General features: G+C 37.5%; 1 protein-coding gene across 1 annotated transcript in view; it reads right to left on the bottom strand.

Moving 5' to 3' along the window:
* ATP11B (ATPase phospholipid transporting 11B (putative)) overlaps positions 1–8,350 on the bottom strand; it is a 71,163-nt gene that overhangs the window by 56,125 nt on the left and 6,688 nt on the right. The window lies entirely within an intron of this gene.

The raw sequence follows: 8,350 nt of genomic DNA, 5'->3' as shown, positions 1-8,350 counted from the left end.
AAACAAGTCATACTCATATGCTGCGATAACTAGATTTTGAAAATATTCTCAACAGCTTAAAAACAAAAGCATATGCATCTGACTAGACAATAGTATCTTTCCAAACAAGTTCTATCTCCAAGAACTAACATTCTGTCTAACCTCAAATGCGATTTCCTGCCATTACCACCAATTCATACATGAGTGGTAGCAACACTGAAAGCAAACTCATAATAAAAAAAGAGGATACTCAGAAATACTTATCAATAGTTTCCTGTCAAAACAGAAGATCTGAGTGAGGTCCCTTGGAACCAAAGCCCTGTTTCAGCTCTAATGGTCAGTACTTTCATCAACTGCCTCTGCAAGGGGAAGGGGAATACAGGTGTTAAATTGGCAGATGACACCACCTCAGGACTGCAAGAACACCAAATGACAAGAAAAAATTCAAAATCATCTTGACCAACCAGACGCACAGAAGACTGAAAGATACAGCAGTTAGACACAATTAACTGCATCTACAAAAAGAGAATAAAAGCCCTTACAGGAGCTCTGTAGAAAAAGATCAAAAGGCTATAGCTCATCACAGGCTGAATGTGAGTCAGTAATGTCATCCCATTGAGAAAAAGGCCTTCAGTACTAAAGAGGCTGGAGGAGGAGTGGGAGCCACAGTTGAAGCGCTGTGAACCAGCTGGACAGCATCCAGAGGAGTGGAACATGAGCCACAAGAGAGACTGAAAACATGACATATAATGCAAGGCTAAACAATCTGAAAAGCAAAGAGCAAACAAATTAAAGTCATTTAGCCTAGAGGAGAGGAAACTTGGGATATACTAGCACATCTTCCGATATATAAAAGACTGTTCCACTGAGAAAAGGGGTAATTGGAAGGACAAAGAACAGAAGTAGGCTTACGTTGCAGCTAGGAAAACTTAGTTTGGATATTAGAAAAACAAACAAAAATTCCTTTCTTATGGAAAGGAGTAATTAAAACTCAAGTCACATGGGAAGACTGTAATGTCTCTGTAACACAAGGGCTTATATCTAGGTCATTCAAGTCTATCTTTAATTGAGCCTTTCCTGGGGCTACATGACTCACCAGAACCCTTCCTAGCTCTAACGTTCTGACCTGGAGAAGCAGGTGATGGCAAAAGACAACAAACAAGACAGTAAAACAGTAATAATTCAGATAACAGGCCAAGAAAATTACTAAAATAAAAAACAAAAAGCTTTAAGACATAGAACAAACTAGTGAAATTAAATTTGGAACTGTTAAGTTGTTCGACAGGGAATCAACAATTGTCCAGGAAGTGGTAAATTTCAGCATGAGCATCAGACATTCCTAATCTTAGAACTGAATTTGCGCTCAGGGAGACACAGTCTCCCTGTTCCTTGATGCCAAGTGAAAGGACAACTGATGAAACAGGTAGAAAGGGCATTACCAGTTCCACTACCGGAGGTAAGGAAACTACCTTTGCAGTTGTATTGCTCCACTTGTGAAACCAGGCTCAGACCTTGATGCGTGTCAAGTAAAAATAGACACTTCACAGAACTCCAACAGAAGATACTTCTGTACCAGTTAACTACAGAGGGTGATGAACAGCAAGCACAGTGAGATACGTAAAAAATGGCTGGTATAATCAACCAAGAATTTTCTTTAATCAATAAAGTTCTCTAACACAGGGCATTAGGTATGTTCACATTCAGGATGGTGTCATTTTAAAGTAAAGGAATAATTAAAAAAATCCTCTCAACCATACAAATTTTTGTATTTGGCATCATTACTACAGAAACATTCTGCTTCAGAAAGAAAGAGGTCCAGAAGAAACAAGGGAAAAAGAAAGGAAGGGGGATTTTTCAAAGAGATTTGAAGGAGAATAAACATTAGATGACAAGCAATGGAAGGCTGCTCTAGTCACATGCTCCAGTATGACAGCTTGTTTAAAGATAAGAGTGGAGCAGGGAGACAAAAAGTACATAGGGGAAAGGACTGGAAGAAATATGTAAGATGCAAAAAGAAAGGAACTGTTCACAACTTTAAGAAAAGAAATACAAGCATGAAAGCAAGATGGAAAAAAAATGTACCTGTTAAATGCTGACACAAAATTTAAAAAGAGAACAATGTTTGTAGCAGAAGCATTTTGGATATTAGTGACACATTATTTCTAAACCAATCCAGAAGATGCCACAATAAAAGTGTTTTGCAAGCAAGAAAAAATGTGCTTAATTAGTAAGACTAGGTACACAGATCTTTTCTATCTCAGAAAACGTCTGGCACTCACAAAATGCCAGACATCCTCACTTTGGAAAGTCATATTCTACAGCCTGAAAAAAATTCCACTCTAAACCAAAAAGACATAAAGCAGGGAAAAAACAGAAAAAGCAAAGAAAGCGACTGGCAGTCTTCTGATGGTGATAAACACTACTCGCCATGCTACTCACTTAAAGTTATTAAAAGATAAATGAAAAAATTTAGAGTGACTAGGATGACTAGGGTATCACTGAATTTTTTCCAAACTATTTATATGCCCCTTTTAGGCCAATGTCTGAGCACGTGGAAGTTGATGAGTTTAATGACATTTTTATCACTAAGAGTAAAGACCTCCATACAAGTCAAGCCTAACTGCACAAGCACTTCTATCAGAGGAGAATACCTCTGCTGAAGCAGACTCAACTGATTAAAAGTGAGGAATCTATTTTCCAAATCAAAATCTCAGGCCATATGAGTTTACAGCTGCAGTTATGCAGCTAAAACAATTTAAAATTGCTGTCTGTACACACTTAACTCCGTTTTGTTGAAATTTGTCGTGGAGAAAGTGTAGAAGCTGTGCAGTCAGCAGATCTATGGAGATGGCAATGCCCAAGCAAGGCAGGCTGGGGGAAGAACCTCTTCAGTTTTCAGAGCTATGGCTGGGAAAGGACACACCCTTGACAACCTTAGTGACGTGACTACAGTCACAGCAGGAAATAAGTGTCAGAGCTGGGAACAGAACCCAGGTTTCCCATGTTTCATGTCTGTAACTATGAAAGATCATTTGAAATTACCCAACAACCCTGTCATCACATAATTAGCTGGTGAGACTGCAACCAAGCAGATCTTCCAGAGAAATTTTAATTACACATCTCTCCACAGAAAATTCTGCACAGATGTTAAACTTAATTGTTCAAGAACTGAAATGCCTTTAACTTTTCTGTAACTATGTGGCTGGTCACAGATCCTGCTCCTGACACAAAACTGATTTGTAGTCCAAATTTCTGCCCAGCAAAGGGATTTTGCATAGTATCTATATGCAAGCCAGCAAAGAGGTGCAGAAAGCACAGTTTCCTAATTTCACCTATTAGACAGTTCTTTCTCTTTCTAATGTCATTATCAAACTCAGCTGCAAAACTAGTGTAACATGCCCTTGTCAAAGGATTTCTGCAGCCAAATCGCATGAGCAGAGAATCCCTAAATTTAATTGTCTTGCAAAAAGATTCAGTCATCACCAATATCTTTCAATGAAGTTAGTTTTCCTGCAGTTATCTAGTGAAGTGATTTCAACCTAAGCGCATAGATCATTGACTTCATAAAGAAAAAAGCAGAGTTTATTAAAAAACCTAATATTTAAGGCTTCTTAATCAGGTGTATTACATGAATCAACTGTAAATAAAATAAAATTTGACCACAAGATTAAGTGACAAAAAAAAACCCAAACCTGATTTTTTTCCCCTTCATGCTGCAAATTAAATCTAGATTTATTGGCTAAAGTTCAGCCATTCAGCTGATGTTATCAACATAAACCAGGCATTATCTACCCTGGAATACAGCTCTCGTATTTAATCTTCGATACACACCTCCCCAGTAGAAATTTTGCACCCAGATAAACTTGACGTTTGTTTTTGAAAATAGTCTAAACGAATGCCATTTACATAGAACACACAGATGTTTGAGACAAGCTGATTTATAAAGCACAAACCAACATAACTTTTCGGGAGAATAATAAAAAAAGTAGTGCTTCGTAGTTTTTCCTTTTTATAAATTTATAATGACTCTAACCAAAGTCAAAGTCATTGTTACTAAGCCTCTTCAGCAGTGATTTTGTCAGTGTTCTGAAAGTTAGACAAAGACATCCTCTGTGTAATAATTAGGCTCCTTTAAAACAGCACAGAAAACGTATCCCGGGGAACTGAGGAGAAATTTTTGACTGCGATTTTATCCTAAGTCTTCCATGAAAGACACGGGCTTCAACAGCCACCTCTCCTCCAAATAACCCCTTCCTACTTTTTATCTCCATCTCCTCCATTGAACTTGGAGAACTGCCCATGCAGCCATATGGTAAAGTGGACTGGAAAACCGATCCAACCGAACCCCCACCATTTACCCAGTTGTTTTTTATTTTTTTTTAACGTATCAGTTCCCTAAAACAATTGCATGGTCATTCCAATAGCTTGGTGGTATAACAAAAGGGTACAGCATGGAAGAAGAGTTTTATATTGCTGCTGAGGAAGCATTATTAGCATGAACAATGAATTAGGCAGCTGGAGAATCAGGCAGAGTTAACAAATGGGAAGAAGCACTACAAAAAAGAACCGTGCAAAGGACAAGACTGCCCTCCCAACACCTGCAAGAAAAAAAAAAATGCTTTCTCAGTCAACTTGTTGATACCCTATCTACTGCAGACTCTTATTTCTTCAATACCGCTATTAACTTATGGCAGCATACACGTACGTCCTCTCCACGCACTCTACAGCACTGTTAAGCGAGACAGCAGAAATCCGCAGATCTTTCAGCTAGGATTAGTGACATGAGACCAGCTCACAACAAATCAATTGCTGTTTCAAGCTTTGCAATACCTGCACCGATAATTACAAATCATCTGACAAGCAGTTTTTGCTTACATTTTGCATAAAGCTAGTATACTTTAACATGATCTCCCAGCGTTTCTTATTCATCATTCACAGCTTTTACAGGAAAAAAAGCAAAATTATGTTTGCTAAAAACTTCTGCTATGTGACCAATTTTCAGTTAAAGGGGTTTGGAAGAAGGAAGTCAATTCGAGCATCTTCCTCCTTTCACACCGAACACTGCTAGGCAAAGTAGTAGTTCCCCCAAAAGCCCTTTGGACACCACATACTAGTTAATAAAACTAACAAACAGAAGAAAACTCAGTCTCAGGAAGCCTTTTTCCTAGGGAGGTGAATGACTGACCATGGCCACAGCAACAGAACACCACGTTTCCTGGCAGATAGCCCAAAAGCCTGCTATTACACTGCTGCCAAGATATATTTTGATTAAAGGTGTGAGGAAATGGATTTTCTTGCTTTGGATTTTTTAATGAATATACATGGAATACTTTTCCCTTTGTCAGATAAGATGATCTATTCACACTCCATGCACATTTTCAGAAGTCTGTAAATTTGTACTCAAAACAGTCAGCCAGTAATTCTTTCAGTCATACAACTGGGCAGTAGTCAAACTGAATTTGTCATATCAAAGGTTAGCGTGAAGGAAGAAACAGCCTCTCACTGCAATTTTAAACACTGCTCTAACAACTAAAGTAGTGAATCAGCTGAAGCACCCTGAGGTTTACATAGTGCCATGCCATTTGTTCCTCCTCTTTTAAATATCACTGCAGTCAAGAAATAAAACAGTATTAAGAGTCATGCACTATTCATGCAACTTCCTCTTCCCGCTTACTGTATCTACAGTTGTTTAAAATATCTGATAACAAATCATGCTGTAACGTCCTAGAAGACCTATAACCAGATGACGTTATTTTGTGAAAACAAACACTCTACGAAACAAGGCCTGAGAAATCATGCAGCAATAATCCTTCCTTTCATAAAGTTAAAAAAATGCCTAGTACCCTATTTGGAAAAGACATACTGGTGGCTTGGAACAAAGTCCTAGTCACATACAGCTCACATTGTTCTTATTTTACCTTATTTTGTCAAAATGCCCACAAAAATAACCTGGAAAAATCCCTACTTAAAATTTAAAAAGCCATCTATCTTCTCCTTATTTATCTGCAAAAGTAACAATCAAACTAAACTGGCCTCATTCATCGGTAAGATACTTGCCTGTGCCAGTTTCTCTATTCAGATGACCGATGCCAAACATACTGGTCTTGTAACATCAATAAATCAGAAAGGAAAAGCGAACTGAGCATGCAAGTTAGGCTTTCTAACATAGCGCTCTCAAAGACTGTTACGACATGTCCAGTTTCCATTAGTAGTGAAGAATTTTAACAGAGATTTAGGTACACTGCTTAATTTTAAAATACCCCAACTTTGCATCAATTAAGGAACCGGCTTTCTTATCCTCCCCTATAATCCAAATCACAGTATTTACAAAGCATAATCCATGTTGGACATCATATTACAAAACAAACCTAACGCTTTATAACAGCTACTTTTTTTGGTGACTGTCTTCAACAGAATTCCAAGCTTCACATTTTTTCTACAGGATTATTAAAATTCTTATCCAAATGCCTGTAATACATTCCTCATTCATTCCTTTATTTTAGGATGATACCTTTCACACTCAAGACACACAGATTATGAAAATTATCAGTGATGAACAGACCCAGTGATACTTTTGCTCTATCTCTTTAGCAGTGACTTTGTTAACAATAAGAAAAATTTGTACACATCCATATAATTTTGTCAAACTCTGGACCAAGAAAAAACTATAGGACTAGTAATGCCAGTTCAAGCAAAATGAACTTAATGAGTTTTATCTGTCATTAACAGCTCACCAAAAAACTGTGTATTTGTGGGGTGTCAAGACACATCCAACTATCTATGTCCTCTAACCACACATTCTGCACTACTTGGATACAATGGCAAGTTTTAAAAAAACTGGCTGTCTATACTGTTACAGAGGGGAAAATGTGCTAGTAATAAAAAATGAGGAGAGGAAAATAACTGCAGAGTCTTCTGGCAAGAATCAAACATACACATGGCAAAGCAGTCTGCACCAGAGATGACAGAAAACAGAGACTTTACAATAAATGTGTCTTTAATAAAGAAAGCAATTTAGTCAACATTCAGATTTTAAGAAGCAAGCCTCAATCCCAAAGACATGGCTAGTGGCTCCCAAACTACTTCGCAAGGCCATTCAGTGCTCTCTAAATTTTTTCCTTAAGAAAATGCATTACGATAAAGGTGCAAGAGGTCTAAGAGAAATTGAGGCTTGACAGCAGCTGTGGTCTGAAATGACTGGTCTTTTGCTGTGACTCTCAAAGCAGCCCATTGCTCTAAAGAAGTGGGAATGAAGATGCCTTTGAAGTTCCAACTACACAGGTTTAATTTCAGAACTAGCAGTTTTCCTCTGTGGGCTCCAGCAATTAGTTATCCTTACCTGTAGTATCATCTCCCTCTCAGACACATAAAAACAAAGAGTAGGCAAGATTTTCAAGGCTGGAGGGTGACTTTAGACGCCCATCAGGAGGCAACTATAGGGCACCGTATTTTATAAAATAAGAATTGAGATCTCAAAAAAATCAATAGCCACTTTTAAGAATGCTCCTCAAAATATGTAAAGTACTTGAACATGGGAAGCGCTACAATTCTGCAATAACCAATCACACAGAAATAGCAGTTACTAAACAAAGTCACACTAAGAAATACAGAACCAGTACAGTAAATGGAACATTCAACACACAAATCCTTCATATACCTTGAATAACCATAGTATCTCAAACTAAAAACAAAATTAAAAAAATTTAATTGTATCCTTTCTGCACAGTCCCTGGATTCGTTTAAGTCATTTTATAGCATAAATATTTTTCTTTGATTTTCAATATTAAATAAGGCATTCAAATCTGTGACAGGTTATGAAATTTGTTTTCACTTAAAATTAGAAAGCAGCTCCAATTTTGTAGCTAGCAATTTCACCATATACAAAAACTAAATTTGTCAAGTCCATGACAGGACAAATACAGAGGAATCACACATTCCTGTGTGCACTATTATCTTAGAATTAAATGCTCTTTACCCACTGCTCAGAAGAGTCATTTATAAAACTATTTTACACAAGCGTGAAGGGCTCCTGTTCTGGGCTATTCATATGACCACTATCCCATATGAATATTGAGAACTACCATTTTCAGTACTTAGATTGGCTCCAGTAGGCAATAGCTACTTAGGCTGATCAGCTCCTGCACTGCAAGTCTAATTCACATATTCTTTCAGTATAAAAAAAAAAACTTTTCAAGAAATTCTTCCCCCAGAACCGCCTCTAGATAATAAATCTTAAGGCCTTTTCAAAATGTGTGCCAAAATTATACTGACAATTGCTCTGACAGTTATTACTCAACAAATTTAATGGTGTCCTGGTTTCAGCTGGGATAGAGTTAATTTTCTTCCTAGTAGCTGGTACAGTGCTGTGTTT

This window comes from Aptenodytes forsteri, unplaced genomic scaffold (genome assembly GCF_000699145.1).
Source record: "Aptenodytes forsteri isolate BGI_AS27 unplaced genomic scaffold, ASM69914v1 Scaffold72, whole genome shotgun sequence".
Lineage (NCBI taxonomy): Eukaryota > Metazoa > Chordata > Aves > Sphenisciformes > Spheniscidae > Aptenodytes > Aptenodytes forsteri.
Note: the sequence above shows the minus strand (reverse complement) of the source record. Positions and strands in the feature narration are given on the sequence as shown.